The sequence below is a fragment of the Canis lupus genome, chromosome 7, assembly GCF_011100685.1.
Source record: "Canis lupus familiaris isolate Mischka breed German Shepherd chromosome 7, alternate assembly UU_Cfam_GSD_1.0, whole genome shotgun sequence".
Taxonomy (NCBI): Eukaryota; Metazoa; Chordata; class Mammalia; order Carnivora; family Canidae; genus Canis; species Canis lupus.
Window position 1 is genome coordinate 71,145,442 of NC_049228.1, and position 23,641 is coordinate 71,169,082.

Here is a 23,641-nt window from a genome sequence, read left to right on the forward strand (position 1 = left end):
AACAGCATTATTCAAGTGACCAGAGGTTGGGCCAGCCCCGGTGGCCAGTGGTTTAACACCGCCTTCAGCCCGGGGTGTGATCCTGGAGACCTGGGTTCAAGTCCCACATCAGGCTCCCTGCATGGAGCCTGCTTCTCCCTCTGCCTGTGTCTCTGCCTCTCTCTCTCTCTCTCTCTTTCTCTCTCTGTGTCTCTCATGAACAAATAAATGAAATCTTTAATAAAAAGAGAGAGAGAGAGAGAGACCAGAGGGTGGAAGTAATAAGCAAAGTGCTCATCAAGTGATGAACAGAAAAACCAAAAACAAAAAAACAAAAAACAAAAAACCCACCAAATGAGATATATGGCTACAATGAAATGTTTTTCAGTCATAGAAAGGAGGGAGGTACTAATATTACAACATGGTGGAAACTTGAAACATTATGCTAAGTGAAAGAAGCCAAACATAAAAGGCCACATATTCTATGATTTATAAACATAAATCTCTACAAGAGACAGAGAGTAGATTAGAGGTTGTCAGAACCTTGGGAGAGTGGGACAGGGAGTGACTAGTAACTCACATGGGCTTTGTTTTGCCGGGGGTGGGGGTGATAACTGTATTTTAAGATATTGGTGACAGTTGCACAACACTGTGAATATATTAAAAGCCATTGAACTGTACATTTTATAATGGTGAATTTCATCATACGTAGATTATATCATAATAAAAAAACTGATGAGAAAAAATATTGGTAAAAACATCAGTTAATGTAACAGTCAACTGTATTTTTTCTAACTTCTTAAAGGAAATATAACAATACTTATTTTTTGGTAGGAAAATAAGCCAGATCTAAAATATAAGAAAGTATTAGCATAATGCCACAAATGGAATGTTTGTGTTCCCTCCAAATTCACATGTTGAAGTTCTAATTCCTACTTTGATGGCATTTAGAAATAAGGCCTTTGGGAGGCAATTAGATTTAGATAAGGTCATGAGGATAGAGTCTCATGATGGGATTAATGCCCTTAAAATAATAAGAAGAGACCAGAGCCCTCTCTCCCTTCCATGTGAGACAGAACAAGAAGGTGGCCATCTGCAAACCAGGAAGAGAGTCCTCACCAGGTACTAAATCTTCTTGCACTTTATCTTGGGCTTTTAGTTTCTAGAACTATGAGAAATAAATGTCTGCTGCTTAAGCCACTGAGTTTATGCTATTTTGTTATAGCAGCCTGAACTGACTAGAAAACATATAAAGCTGGAAGGGACAATCAGAGTTAAAGTGTGGTAACATCTTTGCATTGCTTGGGACAAACAAAGTGGTTGGTTATTTTAAAAATCTGTTAGGTTTGCATATATGTCAAAATATCTAGGCTATACATTAAAAGAAAATCATAAAGTCTATATAAGTCTTTGGAAACATAATTTCAAAATCATAGAGCAAAAAGTGTAATTTAAAAAAGAAAACTCCACTATTTAATAAAAATGCAAATAGGTACCAAATCATCAGAAAAAGTAGGACAAAAAAATTCATTAAAATATATTTCACATGTGTGGGAAGGATATGAACTATATGATCAAAGGGAAGACTGTATGTAGCATGTTATATTTTCTTAAGATAGTTACAGTAGCAGTTTTGGTCTGATGTGCTCTTCAGAACTTTGGCAATCCTTTACCAAGAAGTAGAATCCATTCCCATTTCTTTCAAAATCCGGTGAGCTTACATGAGTACTATGACAAATAGAATGTGGTGGATACGATATTGCGTGGCTTTTAATGCTGAATCCTAGAAAGTGACACAGCTTTCATCTGGCTTCCTATCTAGACACTCACCCTTAGAACTGATACCATATCTTTGGGAAATCAGATTAGATGGAGATGCTGTGTGTGTGTAGTATGGCTGACATTTCCAGGTAAGGCTCAGCCTACAGCCAGTATCAAGAACCAGACGTGTGAGTAAATGAGGATTCCAGGCCTTAACCCTTGAACGGTCCCAGTAGATACCAAAGTGGGAGAGATACACTGTCCTTAATGAGGTTTGCCAAAGTTACAAGTTCATAAGCAAAATAAATGCTGTCATAAGCAAAATAAAAGTCATAGCTTCCCTCAAACCTGTAAGTTTCAGGTAGATTGTTATGAAGTATATTCAACCCAAACCATTAAACTCTTTCGTATAACAGCCCCTAATTTTGGGATAGCTGTTTTCTGTTATACAGAAGAAAATATTAGGCTTCCTTTCAAATGGCTTTATTTATTAATGCAGTGGACTTAGTTAGCAATGCAGTGGGGTTCTCAACTTTCTGGAATCTATGACTTGCTTTTAAATCCTAGATATGTTGGCAGGCACTTGAAAAAGTTATATGATTTAAAACAATATGAAACATATCAGCAACAACCAATGCCTGGTTATTAATGAGAATCACAATATCTCACAAAATTTCTAGAAATCCACAGCTACACTATCCACTTGGTCCTCCCTCAAGGCTGATCTGTTTTTGTAGAACTCCTTATTGACAGAGAAATGAGTAAATATACTTATGGCATCAGTAAATCCATAACCTTCCTTGGTATTGGTTCTTGTTTCTCTTTCCCCTGCAGCCAATTGTACCCTCCTCTGAAGCCAGTGGTATAATGTGCCTAGCTCAATGTTCCTTTTGACAACTGGTACAAGAATAACCCAACTCATTAATTGAGAGTTGGTGTCACAATTGGGGTATCACCCACTACGCTGATGAGAAATAGCATCAATTATTATCTCTACAAGGGTTGGAAACATAGGAAATGGATGTTTCTATAGTATTCCAAACTTTCTAAGGAAATGCTTCAGCCTTACAAGATAATGAAATAAGGTGGCGTGGCAAAAATTGGAAAAATTACTCGCAGTTGTATAATTTTAGAAGAATTTACTACTATAGAAAGGCTTCTATTGATATTAAAGAGATGGATTTTTAGAAGAACAGTTTCCTTGGACTAAAGAAAATGTCACTGCTGTTTACTCTCTATGCATCTTCTTTTTCAGGCTGCAGATAGTAAACAGGTACAACTTATCATCTCCCTTAAACCTGCTTAAAAATTAAAACTGCAAAGAAACCCTGAGAGGAGCACAGGAAAATTAGTGGAGAGAATGAAGCAGGATTTTGTTATGAATTTACATTCTTCTGGCTTTCTAAGAAGACCCAGTTCATCAGAGCTTGAACTTGTCTAGATGATATATAAAAAGCTAACTATTGCTAAGAAGCACATTTTGCACAGGCTATCTTATTTAAAATAGGACATGTTTCTGGCTACTTATTTCACATATGGTTTTTAGGCACATATGCTCCTAGGAGCTGCATATAAGAATATATTATGATTTAAACATACATATAGATATCAGTATGGAATAGATATTTTATATATATATATATATATATATATATATTACACACATATATATAATCTATCTATACCATAATATGTAAATATATAATACAGATATGCATAACATCAACAAAATTTCTATCTTTTTGGTGTTCCTAGTCTATGTGGAGAGAAGCCCACATCCTTGGAAGTGATGATCTAGTCTCTTAGAATTACTGAATTCCATTTTCTGGCTCACTCTATGGCCACCCATTATTGGTGGAGTTCTAAGATCTCTGGAAAAAGCCAAACTAAGAAGCATCCAGGCTCCATGCACTTCACACTGCATCAACTGTTACTGGGATTGCCAAGAAAATCTGAGAGTTTAAGATATACTAGAACTTTTTAATATCATGGAGGGATAAATTAAGGTTAGTAAGCAAGGGAAAACTTAAAACAGAGGCATCAGGATTGTGCCAATTTTCATAGCTACTGTAATGGGGGGACCAAGGAGGAGTTCAGGAGCTTATATTTGATTCTATAGTTTCCCTCAATATCCTAAATATTTAGAGTATTTCTTGAGATATGAGAAGAGAAAATATAAATCATATTTCGTGATTACTGTAGGGGGGAAATGAGAACTTTTAGGGTTTTTTATACAGCAAAGCTAAATTAACTTCTAAACTGAATTACTTCATAACTTTAAAAACTTAAATTTGGCAGGATGTAATATGATAGTCTTAGCATGCCCATTTTCCTTTTTGGTCCCTGTTTTCTATGATATTGCAGGCATTTGTATTTCTGTGATAAAGTATTATGTGATTTCCTAAAATATGATTTCATATGGAGACCAACTGTTTTTGGGTGCTTCTGTAACTTCAAATACTACAGGATCATGAAATGAAACTTATACAATTCAATCTGCTACTTTTATTACTATACTTAGTATGCTAAATATAGAAATAAATATTACCCAGAAAATGGTTTAACTTTAGTAATTTAATTACATTTATGCAAGTAAGTATGTATGTTATGTATGCAATATATGTAATCTCTATACCACATGTGGGGCTTGCACTCATGACCCAGAAATCAAGCATCACATATTTTCTTGAATGAGCCAGTCAGTTTCCCCTAATTTAATTAATTTTAAAGATGAAATTTTATTCTTTATCATAAGTTACTTGTATTCCTGGAATATAGAATTTCTTAGTTTTTGCTAGTTTCACAAGGTTAGTAAAAACTTAAAGTCTACTATTGTTTTTGTAAAACAAAGAAAGTGACTTTTGGGCTCAAAGGTTTTTCATTTATCCTGTTTTGTTATCTTTTCACTTCGGACCATCCCATCGTGTGCTGTTGTTAAACTGATTTAAACTTGGAAATGTAAGCATTTAAAAATATTTTTCTATGCTATAATACAGGTAAGCACAGAGGATAACAAAGCACAGAAGGGTGACATTATAAGGGCCTGGTTTTAGGATAGTGAGGTATAGGATTTTTATGTGGAAGTTACCCTTGAGTAGGAGTAGTCATGTGTGAAGGGGAAGAACATTTCGGGAAGAGAACAAGAACAAAAGCAAAGAGGAAAAGAGAATATGTTTGTGCAATTGCTAATAATCATGTACTCACTTATGGTGAGAGCAAAGGGTACATGTGAAGTGGCTGGAATGGCAGCCGGGATTGAGAGGCCATGTTTGCTGTGCTGTGCTAAAACACACAGACAGAAAGTCATGGTTCCAGGAAATCATGGTTTCCTATGAAGAAGGACGGCATGGTCAATTTTTAATGGCACGAATGGGTAGGTTATTTTTTAAGGTATCAAAAAATAAATATGTTTTGGGATGAAGAGAAATGAGTTACATTTTTGATATGTTGAATTATAAGTGTTGTTATGGTACCCAGCTAAAGTTATCAACAAGAAGCCTAAAGATACGATTGTGGATATCAAGAGAAAGCTCCATGCTGGAAATAATTGCTTTGGGATTCATCGACATGTGCTAAAAGTGGAGAATGTTCATTAACACAGATTATACCACATGAAAAGTGAGTAAGAGGACCAAATCATATCTTGAAAAAATATTATCTTTCCTAAGTTTATTTCTGACATTGTTTCATTGTGCTTCTGTACATTCACAAATGTGGAAAAGATTTCAGAATGTGTAAATTGTCAATTAAGCAAGATGTTTATAAATTACATAAACTCCTCAGGGGCAAAATTTTGCATCTGTTTTACTCATTGCTATGTTATCAGCACCATGAAGAGTACCTAGCATTTAATAGGTTATCAGTGACCTATTACAATATTTATTAGTTAAAAAATTAAAAAAGAAATTAATACCAAAGAGGAAGATGGTGGAGTAGGTAAATCCTGAGCTCAGATTCTCCCAAAGACAAACTGAGAAAATAACATGTAATGTAACTCACTCTGATAATGACCTGAGTTTGGCTGAGCAGATCTTCCACAGCTAGAGGCATAAAAGAGAAGACCCATCAAGAAAGGCATGAAGGGAAGAAACAGGGTAGGAAACCAAACACCTCGCATACAGTGATGCATAAGTGGGAGAGATATTACAAGTGTGGAGGTCCTCCCTGAGGAGCAAGGGATCAAATCTCACACTGGGTACCCCTGTCTCTGAGGATTAGGCACTGGGAGAATAAGCTCTCATAACACCTGGCTTTGAAAATTAGTAGGGCTAGATCTGGGAACTTTGAATACGAGTGGGCTTAACTCTGGGAGAGTGGAAGGACTATAGGAAGCTGAGTCTCTGCTCTTCAATGGCCTACACACTATACCACTTGGTCTAAGACTCCTCATGGAGGTGGCAGTTTGAAAAATGCCTGAGGTTTGGTAAAGATTTATTGACTAATTTTAGGATGTGTCTTGCCTTCTTTTAGCCTAACTAGCCAAATGCTTGTGGGAACCAGTTCTGACTCTCCATGCACCTTGCTAGTACCAATTCCACACACCCCTCAGGCATTTCCTAGGAACCTGCCCTATCTAATTCACCTGCCCCAGCAGATGCCCATCCAAAGCAGCTCTGCCCTGCTACCTCCAGCAGGCAGCCTCAGTTGAGACCAGCATTTCCCCAGAGCAACTATCTCTATACCATATCTGGAAGGCAGCCCCAGCTGGGGCTGGTGCCCCTCCAAAGTGACTTCTGCCTTGGAGAGGGTGCCAGCTAGCACCACTGACCAGTGTACTCATAGTAGCTACAGTTGGGCTTATCAGTCAGCTGTAACAGGAGCCAGCCCCATACACCAGAATACCCATAGCAGTTGCAGCTCAGCCACAATATGAGGGTGCACACAGCCCACACAGGGGGACATACCTAGAGCACTTGGTTCTGGTGACAGGGAGGGATTGCCTTACAGGTACCAGAAGATGCCTTCTACAAAAGGCCACTACTTTCAAGTCCAGGAGATGTAACTAGCCAACTTAATAGTAACAAGCAGATAGACAAAATGAGGAATATGACCCAAACAAAATAACAAAACCCCAGAAAAAGAGTTAAACAAAATGAAATTAAGCAAAATACTTGGTCAAGAGTTCAAAGTAATGGTCATAAAAATACTCATTGGACTTGAGCAAGAGTGGATGAACTTGTGAGAACTTCAACAAAGAAATAGAAAATATAAAAAAGAACCAGTTACAGCTAAAGAATACCATTACTAAAATGGAAAATCCACAAGAGGAAAACAAAAGGAGAGATTACAGGATGTAGAAGAATGCATCAGCAATCTGAAATATAGGATTAATGGGAAGTAAGCTGAACAACAAAAAGGAAAAAAAAAGAATTAAAAAAATGAGAAGAGGTTAAGGGGCATCTGTGATATCAGCAAGTGTAATAATATTTGTATTGTAAGGGTCCCAGAAGGACAAAAGAGAGAGAAAGGAGCAGAAACCCTTTGAAGATATACTAGCTGAAAATTTCCCTAACCTAGAGAATGAAACAGAAATGCAGGTCCAGCAATCAAAGAAAACCTTGAACAAGATGAGCCTATGAGGTCCAAACAAAGACACATAAGAATTAAAATGATAAAAATTAAAGATAAAGAATCTTTTTTAAAAAAAGTTTTATTTGGGCAGCCCAGGTGGCTCGGCGGTTTAGCGCCGCATACGGCCCAGGGTGTGATCCTGGATACCTGGGATCAAGTCCCATTTTGGGCTCCCTGCATGGAGTCTGCTTCTCCCTCTGCCTGTGTCTCTGCCTCTTTCTCTCCTTCTCTAAGTCTCTCATGAATAAATAAATAAAATCTTTTTAAAAAATCTTAAAAAAAAGATTTATTTGAGAGAGAACATGAGCAGAGGAAAGGGCAGAGGAGGAAGGAAAGCAGACTCCTACTGAGCTTGAAGTCTGGATACAGTGCAACCCCAAGACTCAGATCATAACCTGAGCTGAAGTCAGATGCTTAACTGACTAAGCCACCCAGGCACTCCAAAGAGATCATCTTAAAAGCAGGAAAATAAGGCACAGTTATGCACAGGAGAAATCCCACAAGACTATTAGCTGATTTTTCAGCAGAAACTTTGCAGGCCAGAAGAGTGGCATGATATAGTCAAAATGCTAAAAGGAAAAAAAAAAGAAAACAAACCCTACAGCCGAGAATACTTTACTTGGCAAAAAATATGATTCTAAATTGAAGTAGAAACAGAGTTTTCCAGACAAACAAAAGTTAAAGGAGTTTATCACCATTAAACCAAACTTAGCAGAAATGTTAAAGGGACTTCTTTAAAGGAAAAGACAAGACCATAAACAGAAGTAAAAAAAATTATGAAAAGAAAAAATTTCTATGGTAAAAGCAAATATAAAGTAAAAGTAGAAGTTTAATCACTTACAAAACTAGAATGAAGGTTAAAAAACAAAGGGTAGTAAAATAAATTATATCTCCAAAATTAGCTAAGAATTGCACAAAATAAAAAGATACACGACACCATATATGTAAAACACAGAAGGGAGACAGTAAAAATATAGTGTTTGAATCTTTTATAGTTCACAATGTTTTTGAACATAAGCGATTATTAACTTAACATAGACTGCTATATACATAGGATGTTATATATAAACTTCATGACAATCAAATAAAAAACCTATAATAAATTTAAAAAATAAAGAGAAGGTATTCCAATCATAACACTAAAGAAAGTCTTTAAATCACAAAGGAAACAAACAAGAGAAGAAAGGAACAGAGAATGGCAAAACAACCAGAAAACAATTAACGAAATGACAATAAGTACGTAATTACTTTACTTACTAATTACTTTAAATTGAAATGAACTAAATGCTCCAATAAATTACTTCAAATGGAAATGGACTAAATGCTCCAATAAAAAACATATGGGTGACTGAATGGATTAAAAAAATCAAGACTCATCTATGTGTTGCCCACAGGAGACTCACTTCAGCCCTAAAGACACATACAGACTGAAAATAAAGGGATGGAAAAACATACTCGTGCAAATAGAAGCAAAAAAAAAAAAAACAAAAACAAAAACAAAAAAAAAAAACTGAGGTAGCAAAACCTTTATCAGACAAAATAGACCTTAAAACAAAGACTAGCAAGAGACCAAGAAGTATGCTACATAATAATATAGGGATCAATCCAGCAAGAAAATATAACAATTGTAAATATCTATGCAACAAACATAGGAGTACCTAAATACATAAAGCAAATATTAAGAGACAAAAAGGAAGAAATTGACAGTAATACATTAATACTATGCTTCAACACCCCACTGATATCAATGAATAGATCATTCAGACAGAAAATCAATAAGGAAAGATCAGCTTTGAAAGACACATTAGACCATATGTACTTAACATGTGTTTACAGAACATTCCATCTGCGAACAGCAGAATACACGTTCTTTTCAAGTGCACCTGAAATATTCTCCAGGATAGAGCATGTAAGGCCACAAAAGGATCTCAATAAATTTAAGAAGATTGAAATCATATTTATCATCTATTTCAACCACAATAGTAGACTATAAATCATTGCAAGAAAGAAAAAGCTGGAAAAACCACAAACATGAGACTAAACAACACGCTACTCAACAACCAGTGTGTCAATGAAGAAATGAAAGAGTAAATTTTAAAAATTACCTTGGAGACAAATAAAAATGAAAATACAATAGTTCGGGGCAGCCCCGGTGGCCCAGCAGTTTAGCACTGCCTTCAGCCCAGGGCATGATCCTGGAGGCCTGGGATCAAGTCCCATGTCAGGTTTTCTGCATGGAGCCTGCTTCTGCTTCTGCCTGTGTCTCTGCCTGTGTCTCTGCCTCTCTCTCTCTCTCTGTCTCTCTCTCTGTGTGTCTCTCATGAATAAATAAATAAAATCTTAAAAAAAATAAAAAGAAAATACAATAGTTTAGTCTTTGGGATCTAGCAAAATAGATTATAAGAGGAAGGTTTATAGTCATTCAGTTCAACTTCAAGAAACAAGGAAAATTTCAAATAAATGATCTAACGTTATACCTAAAGAAACTAGAAAAAGAAAATCAAACAAATCCTAGAATTAGTACAAGAAAGGAATAAAAATCAGAGTGGAAATAAAGGAAACAGAGACTAAGAAAATAATTAAAAAACCCAGTCATGGAAATGAAGAGCTAGTTCTTTGGAAAAATAAATAAAATTGGTAAACCTTTAGCCAAACTAATAAAAACAAAAACAAAAACAGAGAACTCAAATCAATAAAATCAGAAGTTAAAGGAGAGAAGTTACAACTGATGCCATTGAAATATAAAGGACTGTAAGAGACTACTATGAAAAATTATACCTCAAAAATTGGGTAACCTTGAAAAAACGTATAAATTCCTAGAAACATATAATCTTCCAAGACTGAATCAGAAAGAAACTAAAAAACTGAACAGGCTGATTGCTAGTAGGGAAATTGAATCAGTCATTAAAAAAAAAAAAAAAAAAAAAACTCCCAATAAATAAAAGCCCAGGACCAGAAGGATTCACAGGTGAATTTTACCAAATTTTTTAAAGTAGAGTTAATTCTTACCTTTCTCAAAATATTCCAAAATATCCATGAGGAGGCAATGTTTCCAAATTCATTCTCAAGGCCAGCATTACCCTAATAACAAAATCGGACAAAGACACTACAAAGAGAGAGAAAGAGAGAGAGAGAGGAAACAGCATGCCATTATTCCTGTTGAACAGAAAGTAAAAATCCTCCACAAAAGAGTAGCAACCAATTCAAAAAAACATTAAAAGAATTATTCACAATGATCGAGTGAAAATTGATTTGTAGTTATTGAACTATCCTTGGAATCAATCAACATAATACACCACATTAAAAAGTGATGGATAAAAATCATATGATCATATCAATAGATCCATTAAACAACACTTAACATCTTTCATGATAAAAACTTTCAACAAAGTATAGAAGGAACATATCTCAGCATAATAAAGGCCATATATGATAAACTCACAGCTAATATTACATTCAATGGTGAAAATTTGAAAATTTTTCCTCTAAGATTAGGAAGAAGACAAGGATGCCTATTCTCACCACTTTTATTCAACATGGTGTTGGAAGTTATAACCATAGAAATTAGACAAGAATAAATGACAACGTGCAAAGTAGTAAAAAAGGATTCAAACTGTCACTATTGACAGATGACATAATACTTATATAGAAAACCCTAAAAACTTCACCAAAAAATGATTAGAATAAGTGACTTCAGTAAATCTGTAGGATATAAAATCAATATACAGAAATCTGTTGTGTTTCTGTGCGGTAATAATGAAATAGCAGAAAGACAAATTTTTTAAAAATCTGATTTACAGGGGCACATCATGGCTCAGTTTGTTGAGCAACTGGCTCTTGGTTTTGGCTCAGGTCATGATCTCATGGATTGTGAGATCAGGCCCCAAGTTGTGTTCTGCACTCAGTGGGGAATCTGCTTGATGATTCTCTCCCTCTCTCTCTCTAAAATAAATACATAAATAAATAAATCTTTAGAAAATCCCATTTACAGTTGTATCAAAGAATAAAACAACTAGAAATAAATTTAACCAAGGATATGAAAGACCTGTACTTTGAGAACTCTAAGACATTGATGAAAGAAACTGAAGACAAGACAATTAAATGAAAATATATAACATTCTCATGGACTGGAAGAATTAATATTATTAACATAGCTATACTATCCAAAGCAATCTACACATTCAATGTAATGTCTATCAAAATACCATAGTACTTTTCACTAGATTGTAAAAAAAAAAAAATCCTAAAAGTTGTATGAAACCCCTAAGACTCTGAATATCCAAAGCAGTCTTGAGAAAAAAAAAACAAAATTAGAGGTATCATGCTCCCAGGTTTCAAGCTATACTACAAAGCTATAGTAATAAAAAGAATATGATACTGCCACAAAAGCAGACATAGATACCAGTCAACCTGATTAGAGGATCCAAAAATAAACTCACGTTTATATCATTAATCAATGATAAAGGAGGAAAGAATGTACAATGGGGACAAGACATTCTCTTCAATAAATGATGCTGGCAAAACTGGACAGCTACATGCAAAGGAATAAAATTGGATTACTTTTTTATCTCATTCACAAAAAATAGATTTAAAATGGACTAAAGAAGGCAGCCCTGTGGCTCAGTGGTTTAGTGCCGCCTTCAGCCTGGAGCATGATCCTGGAGACCCGGGATCAAGTTCCATGTCAGGCTCCCCGCATGGAGCCTGCTTCTCCCTCTGCCTGCGTCTCTGCCTCTCTGTGTGTGTGTGTTTCTCATGAATAAATAAATAAAATATAAAAAATAAAATAAAATGGACTAAGGACCTAAATCTAAGACTTGAAACCATAAAACTCCTAAAACACAACACAGACCATGTACTCTTGGATATTTGCCTTAGCAATATTTCTCTGGATATGTCTCACTAGGCAAGGGAAGTAGAGCAAAAAATAGAAAATTGGGACTATATCAAACTAAGAAACTTTTGTACAGTGAAGGAAACACAAAAAGCAACCCACAGAATGGGAGAAGATACTTGGAAATGATACATTTGATAAGAGGTTAATATCCAAAGTATATCAAGAACTTATACAACTCAACACCAAAAAACGTCTAAATAACCTGATTTAAAAATGTACAGAAGACTTCAATAGACAGTTACGTATTGAAGATATACAGATGGCCAACAGACACATGAAAAGATGCTCAAGACAACTAATCATTGGGAAAATGTAAGTTAAAACCATAATAAGACATTATCTTATACCTGTCACAATGGCTAATATTAGAAAGACAAGAAATAACAAGTGTTGGTGAGGATATGGAGGAAAAGGAACACTTGTGCACTGTTGGTAGGCTTGCAAATTGGTACACCCACTATGGAAGACAGTATAAAAGTTGCTCAAAAAACTAAAAATAGAAACATCATACAATTCAGTAATTTCAGTTCTAATTATTCACCCAAAGAAAATGAAAACAGTAATCCAGAAAGATATATGTATCTTTATGTTTATTGCAACATTATTTACCATAGCCAAGGTTTGGAAACATCCTAAGTGTCCATTGATTAATGAATGAATAAAGAAGATGCAGTATAAGCACATAATGGAATACTACTCAGCCTATACAAAAGAATGAAATCCTGCCATTTGAGACCACATGGATGGATCTAGGAGTTATCGTGCTAAGTAAAATAAGTCAGAAGAAAGAAAGACAAGTACCATATGATTTCCCTTACATCTAGAATCTAAAAAACAAACAAACAAAAAACGAGAAAATAAACATATAAACACATAAACAAACAGAAACAGACTCATAAATACAGAGAGAAACTGGTAGTGGCCAAAGGGGATAGGGAGGGGCTAGATGAAATAGGTGAAGGGGACTAAGAAGTATAAATTTTCAGTAAAATAAGTCATGAGGATGAAGAGTACAGCATAGGGAATATAGTCAATTATATTGTAATAACTTTGTTGACAGAAGGTAACTATACTTATCATGGTGAACATTTCATAATATATATATAATGGTTGAATCGTTATGTGGTACACCTGAAACTAGTTTAATCTTATATATGAACTATACTTCAATGAAAACTATAGCAATACCAGATACTGTTTTAAGTGCTCGGGATGCAAAATGATTAAGGCATATCTCGTATGTTAAAGGAAGTCATTCTCTTGTAAGGAAGGCACATCACGAAGCAATAATTGTAAATAATATGATAAACAGAAATTATGGAGGACAGTTTGAGAGCACAGCAGGAGAAGAGGAATGAGGACATGAGAAAGCACAGTATTTACAGAAGAGTATTTGTTCAAGTGCCAGAAGCATGAGACGTTTCAAGTCCTAAACATGCAATATGGTTAATGTGGCTATATGTAGTAACTAGTCTCATGTTTCTGCTTTTGCAATTTATATACAAAAACTTTAAAGCTGAATACTTTTTATCTACAAATTTATTTGTTTGAAACTACCATTTACATTATCAATCTGAATTGCATTCAACTGCAGTTAGCAGAGTCTGAAAAAAAAAAACAAAACACCTTTAACTAGAAAAGTAGTTCACTTTTATCATGCAACATCGAATTCCTATGTTGGGGTTCAGATCTGGGGCACCTGGTCAAGGAACCAGACTCTTCTGTCTTCTTCCTGCTTTACCGTCTTAATATGTTACATTCATTTCCTGGCTCCAAGGTGGGTGCTCCACCTCCAGGCATTGCTTAAACTTCCAGGAAGGAAGAAACAGTTCACCACCACCACCACCCCCTTTTTTTAATTAGGAAAGTGAAGGAAGCCTCAGTCAGTGGAATTCCACTTCCACTTCTTTGTCCTGAACAAGGTTACATGGCATAATCATGCCACTATAAATAATCTTAATGTGTGTGTGTATATTTTTAAAGATTTTATTTATTTATTCATGAGAGACACAGAGAGAGAGAGAGAGAGGCAGAAACATAGGGAGGGAGAAGCAGGCCTCCCGTTGGGAGCCCAATGTAGGACTCCATCCTGGGACCCAGGGATCACAACCTGAGCCAAAGGCAGATGTTCAAGCACTGAGCCACCCAGGTGCTCCCTTAATGTATATTTTAAAGAGAAGATTATTTAGAAACTATGGGACTAGACTTCCAGTTGTAACATTATGTCTGACTTGATAACATAAAAGCCATCTTTCTTAAAATACCTAGAAATTATGTAAAAAATAACACAGATTCGGTTATATACAAAGCTACAATCTTGAGAAAGATAACCAAGATGCTGAACATGAAAATGGACACAGAAATCACAGCAGTTAATGTTGATGCTCAGTGGGATGGGAAGGGGACTGGGTATAGTTCAGCCTTCATATTTTAGGGATTTGGGTGAGAGTAGCCATGTGTGGAGAAATCACAGACCTTGGGCTGCCTAAGGCAAGGTGTAAAGATTGAGAACCCACATTAAGAAAACACCCTCAAGTAATGATCCTCCCAATAAGAGGGTGGCAGAAAAACATCACCCACCTCAGAGAGAGATGATAAGAAAGGTATTGTTTTCTTTTCATGTTTTTATGGAAAAAAGTTTCTCCTGAGTCTCACCTGGACCTTATAAGCATTTAAGGTACAAATTCTGGTTTAATAAAATCTAAGCCAAGAAACTAACACACAATACAAGTCCCTAGATAGTGATACACCTAAGACCACAGAGAAAGCAAAAGCAAACTGCTCTGAAATAATACTCCCATAACTCTGACCAGTGTGGATTCCCACAAGAAGCCAGCCTATCTAAAGATGAACTCACAATTTTGAAGTGGTGTAACACTTAAGTAAACCACTCACTTTGATTAGAAAACTTAACCGAAGAATTTAAAGAAAGAATGTAATAAGCTCAAGGAAGAATATAAAAATAATTACAAACATTAAAAAGAACAGAAATTCTATGGCAAAGGAAGCAAAATACTAAGAAAACAAGGTACTAAAAAAAAAGACATTTGAAAAGATCTAAATTGAAATTAAGATGAAGAAAATATAGTCAATTAGAGGCAGGTGAAGAGACAAATAGATGGTAAGTAGGGAGATAGGAAAGAGTTACACAAAATATTGTCCAGAGAGGTGAAAGGTAGGCAAATGCAGTGGGTGAAGGATAAGGAGGATAAATTTAAAGGATCTCATGCATAATAAAAGCATTCAGAAGAAAGAATATGGAGAATCAGTGAGAAGCAATATTCAAATAGAATGATAAGTAAAGGGTAGCCCCAGTGGCGCAGCGGTTTAGTGCTGCCTTCAGTCCAGGGTGTGATCCTGGAGACCTGGGATCGAGTCCCACATCGGGCTCCCTGCATGGAACCTGCTTTTCCCTCTGCCTTTCTCTCTCTGTATCTCTCATGAATGGATAAATAAAATATTTTTTTTAAAAAAAGAAGGATAAGTAAAAAATAATTTCCTAACTAAATATATTGTAGTGAAATTTTAGAAAAGCTAAATTAAGAGAACATCTTAAAATTAATGAGACAGGAAAAACAGTTTATTTCCAAAGAGACAGGGATTTGTTAGATCACTGACTTAACAATAACATTTCATGCTAAAACATTAGACTGCGGAAATCAGTAGAACTGGGAATTTTTCTACAGCAGCAATTCTAAACAGAATTCAGCTAATAAAAACTTGGTACAGATCTCTCCCTTTGGGTCAAAAACCTACCTATTTCTGACCAGAACAAATAAGTATTGCAAAGAAGAATCCTGCAGTATATAAACACTTTTTATCTTTTTATACGTTTAGGATAAACAAATGGAAAGCTCTGTGCTCTAGTACTAGTCAGTGCCATGCCTTTGTGCTTTACATAGCTATAAATAAAAGGAATTAGTTTATATCTTAGGTGGTATTATAGGGAATAGAGGTTTATCTTTAAAAACTAATTGAGTCAAACATCTATCAATCTATCAATACAGAGGTCTGCAGCACTACAAGTACCCTAACATGTTACTAACAAAGCTTAAATTTATCTTTAAAAACTACATCAATTTACGAACCTTAAGAATGTAAAATATACCAGATCTTTTGCTACAGTCTTTAAATCAGGATAGTTCTCAGCAGGGACAATGCACAGTTCTAATCTTCTGAACCTAAAAAATATTTGGCACATCTATCTTATACAGATGAAATGTGCTCTAATATATCTAATGACAATTTTAAAAATCTATGAGCTCATCGTGATTCTAAAATGGGAGGAAAGAGCTTCTTTATATGGGTACCTGGGTGGCTCAGTGGTTGAGCATCTGCTTTCAGCTCAGGTCATGATCCCAGGGTCCTGCGATGGAGTCCTGCATCAGGCTCCCTATGGGGAGCCTGATTCTCCCTCTGCCTATGTCTCTGCCTCTCTCTCTCTCTGTGTCTCTCATAAATAAAAATAAATAAAATCTTTAAAAAAGAGCTTCCTTAGGAAGAATACCAACTAATAATTGCAGAAATAATGGTATAATTAGAAAACTCACCACATTAACCATTGTAACCATTGTTACATTATTCTTACAACTGATTCAGGCTAACACCTCAACTTTAATAGTCAAACTATTAGGTGAAAAGTTGCTGGAGAAGAGGACCTACCCATTCTCAAAGTGTTGCTTCACAGACTATCTTTCTGAAAAGGAACACAGAACCTGTATAATGATGAAATCTGGTAGATGATCCAAAAGATGAACCTTAATATCACAAAAAAATTAGACAGCATGCACTGCCTTTATGAGACACCCAGACATAGCACCAGGCATGGTAGTAACTGGCCAAGAAGCTGAACCTGAATCTAGGACTGAGGAAATAATCAGACAAGTACAAATTGAGGGACAATCTGTGAAACAAATGATCTATAGTCTTCAAATTAATGTTCATGAAAGATGAGAAAAAATGCTGGGGATTTTCTATATTAAGAAAACAGAACAACAAAAAGCAAATAGTGATCCCTGATCATTATGTTCTGAATCAAAATAAAAATAGTTAAAAACAACATTATTAGGACAATTGGTAAAATATGAATATAAATAGTATGCTACCTAATAGCATATCAGTGTTAAGCTTCTTGAAGGTGATTCTTATACTGAAGGTATGTAGGAGAAGGTCCTTGTTTCTAGGAGATTGCACATATATATTAAAACATGGAAAAGGGCAGATACAGCTAATGTGGTAAAAAGTGAACAGTTGGTGAATCTTGGTAAATATATAGTGTTCACTGTACTATACTGGAAGCTTTCTATGTGTTTGAAATTTTTCAAAATAAAACGTTGGGAAAATGTGATTGTCTTAAGTCATTTATTACACTTAGAAATACACAATTCCATTTTTTTAAAATAAAAATTCTCAGGAAATAGACAAAACTACTGCCTCATGACTGTAAGATTTCACCTATGTAATATGTTGATAATAATTATTCTTACCACTTATATGTCAGATACCATCCTAAGCACTTTAAATATATTCTCTCATTTGCCTCTCAAAGCCTCTAACTTGTTATAACTTTTACATTTCACATGAGAAAATTGGATTTTAGTAACATTACATTAACTTGCCTGAGAGGCTAAATTAAGACTTAAATGCATCATTCTGTTCCCAGCGTCCAAGTTCTTACTTGTAAAATCTCCCTAGGAAATGTCTTTACATCAGGACTGTGCATCTGAACCAGGAGAGGTGCATGATAATAAAACAAACAGTTCCGTATTCAGCTGCAACTGTGAACTTCCTGACACAGGTGGCACTTTATTCAAGAGAAGGGAAATGAAAAAAAAAATTTTTTTTTAATTAAAAAGAGAAGGGAGATGAATGAAAAATGCAGATTTAAGTCCAATTTAATAAATACAATCACTTTCAGAAAAACTAAATATTATTTTTATTGAACTGATACTATTTGACAGAGTCTATAAATACATTTTTGGTTCTCACATTCATGATAATCTTTTACTGGTTTATTGCTTAATATGTCCTATTATGATTCAGGTCTCATTCCTAAGCAATGTAGATTAAAACATGACATGAGAATAAATCAGACTCTCGTAATAACATGAAGAAGATGAATTCTCTGAAGATTCTTTATCAGTTGATTCACACTTTTTTCTTTGATGTCTTTATTTTTCTGTTCTCTGAGATAACAAGGCATCTTCACATAATGCTTTATAGTTATTTTAATAATTAAGCTGGATAACCTCTAGCTTTTTTGGTTAAGATTATAGGAAACAATTTGTGAATAATATTTCAGCTATTGTATGTGGAACCAACAGAAACACAGCAAAATGGTAGGTACAGCATCAGGCAGATAGAGACATTTTTTACAGAAAGAATTGGAGAAAAAGCTTTGAAAACATCTGTCGTAAAAGAGAATTATACCCAAAGTGGCATAGTTCTATTGGCTGTAGAAAATATTTGTCTTTCCATCCCTTCTTACTTAAAGGAACACCTAACATAAATAATTTCTTTCAGCCTAAGAGAACATTATATACTTTATAGAAAATTAGTCACTCAATATAATCTTGTCAAAATGTAGAAAATGAATCCATTCATGTAAAAACTTATTTGGCTCTTTCTATGCCAGAAATTGTGCTAGTTGCTTGAAGGATAAAATGTCATTAAGAAAAAGATCAATTCATCAATGCCAATACCCTGTGTGCTAGTCCTGTAACACAGCTTCTACTGAACATTAAAAAATTTTAGCCATTGGCAAGAATTGTAGGTCAGAGCCAAAGGTTGTTAAATTCTCCGTAAACAAAATAGCTAAGTTAATTAAAATACAGGAAACTTTTTTTTTTTTTATTTAAGCAAAAGAGTAATCGGCCTGATGACTCAGAATGAAACACTGCCATCTTCTAAAAGGTCAAAAATATATGACTTAGAGCTAATTAGCCAACCGACGAATGCAGTTAAGACTTGTTCCAAAGCAAGTAACTATTTTCTAATCATTACATGAAAGGTTAACTCCTACCCTCCTTGCTTTCTCTGAGCATACCAAGGTGAGCTAAATAGCCAGTGGCATCTCCAGATGCAAAGTGGAAGAGAAAAAAGTACCTGAAAGTGAAGGTCAAAAACCATCCAGCCAACCTTCACTGAAATTAAGGTAAATTCATAGGTTAACTTTTAAGACTAGATATTACAAAAGACAACATAAAAACTCTACCAAAAACAACAACAACAACAACAACAAAAAACAGAAAGCAGAAACAAACCAACATTTAAAGAATTCTAGAGGGGAAAAAAGAGAAATAAATTCATCAGTGACTCTAGAGTCTGCCAAGAGGAAAATTGAAGGCTGTTTGGGAGCAGGATCTGAGAGTAGGCGAAGGTACTAATCAAGGCCCTGACACTATTACAGGTATCAGACCAAAGGCACTGAGTGGGAGGAAGGTGGAGATGGAGTGGGTTTTGTGTTTTGGCATTTGGTCACTTTTTACTTGATATTCCTCTAATACTTCAAACATGCTGTTATTAACCTCCCCCATTGCACTGCGCATTATTACTAATGCCTCCCTGTATGACAGAGACTAGAATAGCTCCTGGCAGAGCCTCTTTGCATTTCCAGAATATATTTTTGAAGATTAAAGAGAAAAAAACTCACAAATACACCTAAAAGACAGAGTGAGGATAGATTATTTTTAGTGTCCCTTCAGTGTCCTTTTCTGTTGCAGAGACAGAAGTGGAACACAAACTAGATTAAACAAAAACGGAATTTATCAGATCATTAAACTGAAAAGCCAAAAGCTGGCATTGGCTTTATCTACAGCAGGATCCAGGGCTCAGAGGATATCATCAAGGCTCCTGTCTTCCCTGGAACTCTGGGCTCTGCTTGTCATCAGGCAGCTTTATTCTGCATCTACCTATAAGCATAGGGCATGTCGTCCACATATTAATCCCACAAAATGATTCTGATAGTCTCAACCTGGCTCTCATCTCACCTCTTTCTCAGGACTAGAGGAAGGTAGAGTGACCGAAAATTTTATCCTGTGAGGAGGAGGAGGGACTGGTTTTCCCAAGGAGAGGTTATTCCCCTCAGTATGCCATTACTGTTTCTTGAATGAATGAATCAATCAATCAATCAATTGGTGAAATCATTTCTAGAATATCAGACATTTTTTTGAAGTGGTCAAATTTCTGTATTCCTTCCCCTTACCTTATTTCTTGCTTCATTAAAATATTCTTAGCAACTAGAAAATAAAATGTTATAAATAGGAATAAAAAATACTGAGACAAGTACCTACTGTAAGTAAAATGCTACACGTGGAAGTGGAGACTTTAACAGTGAGGTAGTAAAACTGGCAAAGATGACCTGACATTTCATGAGATTCTTAAGGATAGGGTAGAGAGGTATGGGGAAGAAAGACAAATCCACAGAAGTTTGAGTCACTTGAGCAAAGTAGTGATTCATTTGTTTTCTATTTTTAATAAACTTCAATTTAGGAGTAATTTTAGATTTACAGAAAACTTGTAAAGATAATACAGAGAGTTCCTATATAACCTATATTCAGCTTCTCTTAATAATAATCTTTTTTTCAGCTTTATTAGGGTATAATTGAAAAATAAAATTAAAATATATTTAAAGTATCCAAACTAGTGATTCTTAGAGAATATAACTCAAGTAACCTTGGTAGCATATTCAAATCAACATCACTGTCCAAGAAAGATCCGATATGTCCCCATAGAATGAAGAAAGACAGCTATTCAAGATTTTTTTTTTTTAAGATTTTATTTATTTATTCATGACAGACACAGAGAGAGAGAGAGGCAGAGACACAGGCAGAGGGAGAAGCAGGCTCCATGCAGGCAGCCTGACCTGGGACTCAATCCTGGGTCTCCAGGATCAGGCCCTGGGCTGAAGGCAGCGCTAAACCGCTAAGCCACCCGGGCTGCCCCTATTCAAGGTGTTAATAGACAAAACTCATTTGACATGCTTTTATGATGAGTGACAAAACTAGTTTTGTGTATTGTCACCTTGCCTTCTCCATATAAAATTCCTCATAACCCACATTTCTTAGCTCCCCTGGTTGCTAAGGTGAAGGCACATGACTTATATTCCACCTCTGGGATGTACCTACATATGTCAGGTCAGAATCAAGCTGCCCGAGTGGAAGGCATTGATTCTGGGGGTGCAGGTGGACTCTGTTATTGCCAGAAACCCTCTAAGCTGTGGTTCCAGGCATTGTTTCAGGTTGCTTTTGTACCTGTTATAGAGTTGACCAAGTTTCTGAGAGCTAATATTTTGAAAAACAAACAAGCATATAAATAAACAAATACAATTTCCCCACTTAAATGGGATTCTACTCTTTTTCTTTCTTTTTAAAAATATTTTATTTATTTATTCATGAGAGACACACAGAGAGAGGTAGAAACATAGGCAGAGGGAGAAGCAGGTTCCCCCTAGAGAGCCTGATTCAGGACTTGATCCCAGGACACGGATATCGCAGCCTAAGCGAAAGTCAGATGCTCAACCACTGAGCCACTCAGGTGCCCCTTTTGTTTTTCTTTCTGAACACTGATAACAGAGTCCTCTGCTGTTTCTTTGCAAAACTGAGATAACCATACTTTGCAAACCTTTCAGGTAGAATGAAATGAGGTGAGGTATGTTAAACCACTTGAAAAGGTACTAAGGAATGATAAATATGTAAGATTTAATGTGGAATAAACCTATTTTCAGATGCTCCCAAAGACAAACCTACATCATACTGGAGCCACAGCAAAGAGAGAAATTCTGAACAAATATTCCAAGAGATTAGAGTTGTCCAGTGTTGGGACAGGCAGACTGGTAAAGGAGAGAGCCTCTCATACTAAAGGTATCAAAGCATAACTGGGTGATTAACAAATATACAGCAAATGGGATTTTTATTTCTGAAAGAGACAGACTAGATGCTACTAAATTTTCCTTATAACTTTACTATTCTCTGATGTTGCTTTGTCAATTTCACATGAAGAGATTTTCTGGCCCAATCTCTATATTTTTTTCCATGTGTACATTGATTGTATCACGTTTATTAATTTTATGCTATGATAAAATTATTTGATATCCCTTTAAATAATATAAATATTGAGTCACTTAATTCATATATATATGTATTATAGATATATCAAAATACCAAATATATATATGTGTGTATATATATATATACATATACATAATGTGTATATATATACACATAAATAAACTATTATATGTTATATACATAAATATATATATCACACACATATTTTTTTTTTGAGAGAGAGAGAGAGAGCATGAGCAGGGGGTGGGGGAGGGATAGGAACAGAGGGAAAGGAGGAGAGAGAGAATCTTAAGCAGTGTCCTGGCCTGGAGGCTGATGATGGGTTTGATCTCATGACCCCGAGATCATGACCTGAGCTGAAATCATGAGTCAGAGGCTCAACCATCTGAGCCACAAAATGCCAAATATACTGATACATATTTAAAACTAAAATATACTGATACATGTCAATTTTTTCAAGATATATGTATAAAATTCCCTTATATCAATTAATATAATTACATTGACTAAGAGCATGTAAAAACATGTATAGTTACACTGCATGCATTTGCAAAATAACTTATGATACAGTTTTGTGCTCATTTTTTTAAACTTTTTATAAAGAAAAGTACTATTTTGATCTCTATTTCAGTTTGAAATATATACTTTTCATCTGGGGTAAGTTTAGTATATATAAGTTTAGTATAGTAGAGGTGCTTCTGGGGTGCTGAGGTTACAAACTCAATCCCTAGAATTATGAGGGTAAATACACACATACATGAGCATGTGATAATGTGTGGCTTCCCCACACTCTGCAACAAGGGGACTTGACTCATATTTCTACTATCACTAAAGTATGTATTCATCTGCCATTCTATCTATTGGATTAGGAACTCTTCAATGACAGGGCTCATTAAAATAACAGCTTCATTAAGACACAACTCATACCTGGTATGATTCACCCATTTACAGTGTACATGGATATGTTAGTATAAATAATAATTGAATACGTTACTGATATCATGATTTTGAACAAACTATTATGTTAAATTAAGAAGAATGAAGGATTTTTTAAAAAAGAGTTTAGTTATTTATTTGAGAGAGAGTGTATATGCTCACACATGCACTAAAGTGGCAGGGGAGAGACAGAGCTGGAGAATCTCAAGCAGACTCTGCCCTGAGCATGAAGTCCAACATAGAGTTCAATCTTACAACCCTGAGATCACAATCTGAGTCAAAACCAAGAGTTGGAAAGTTAACTGACTAAGACACCCATGTGTCCCAAGAAGAACAAATGCGTTATTTATCTTTACTCTTCCTTCTTCATTGTTCAGATGTGAGTTTCTGATCTGTATTATTTTCCGTTTCCATAAATAATTAATTTTAA

At 35.2% G+C, this 23,641-nt stretch overlaps 2 long non-coding RNA genes across 2 annotated transcripts in view; both read left to right on the forward strand.

The window, feature by feature from the left end:
* The window catches only part of LOC111096915, a 149,582-nt gene that overhangs the window by 101,236 nt on the left and 24,705 nt on the right, over positions 1-23,641 (forward strand). The window lies entirely within an intron of this gene.
* Positions 3,638-22,212, forward strand: LOC119872703. Its single transcript, XR_005361724.1, has 4 exons — positions 3,638-3,746; positions 5,218-5,358; positions 19,258-19,361; positions 21,933-22,212. It is a non-coding gene; the product is annotated as an uncharacterized LOC119872703 (long non-coding RNA).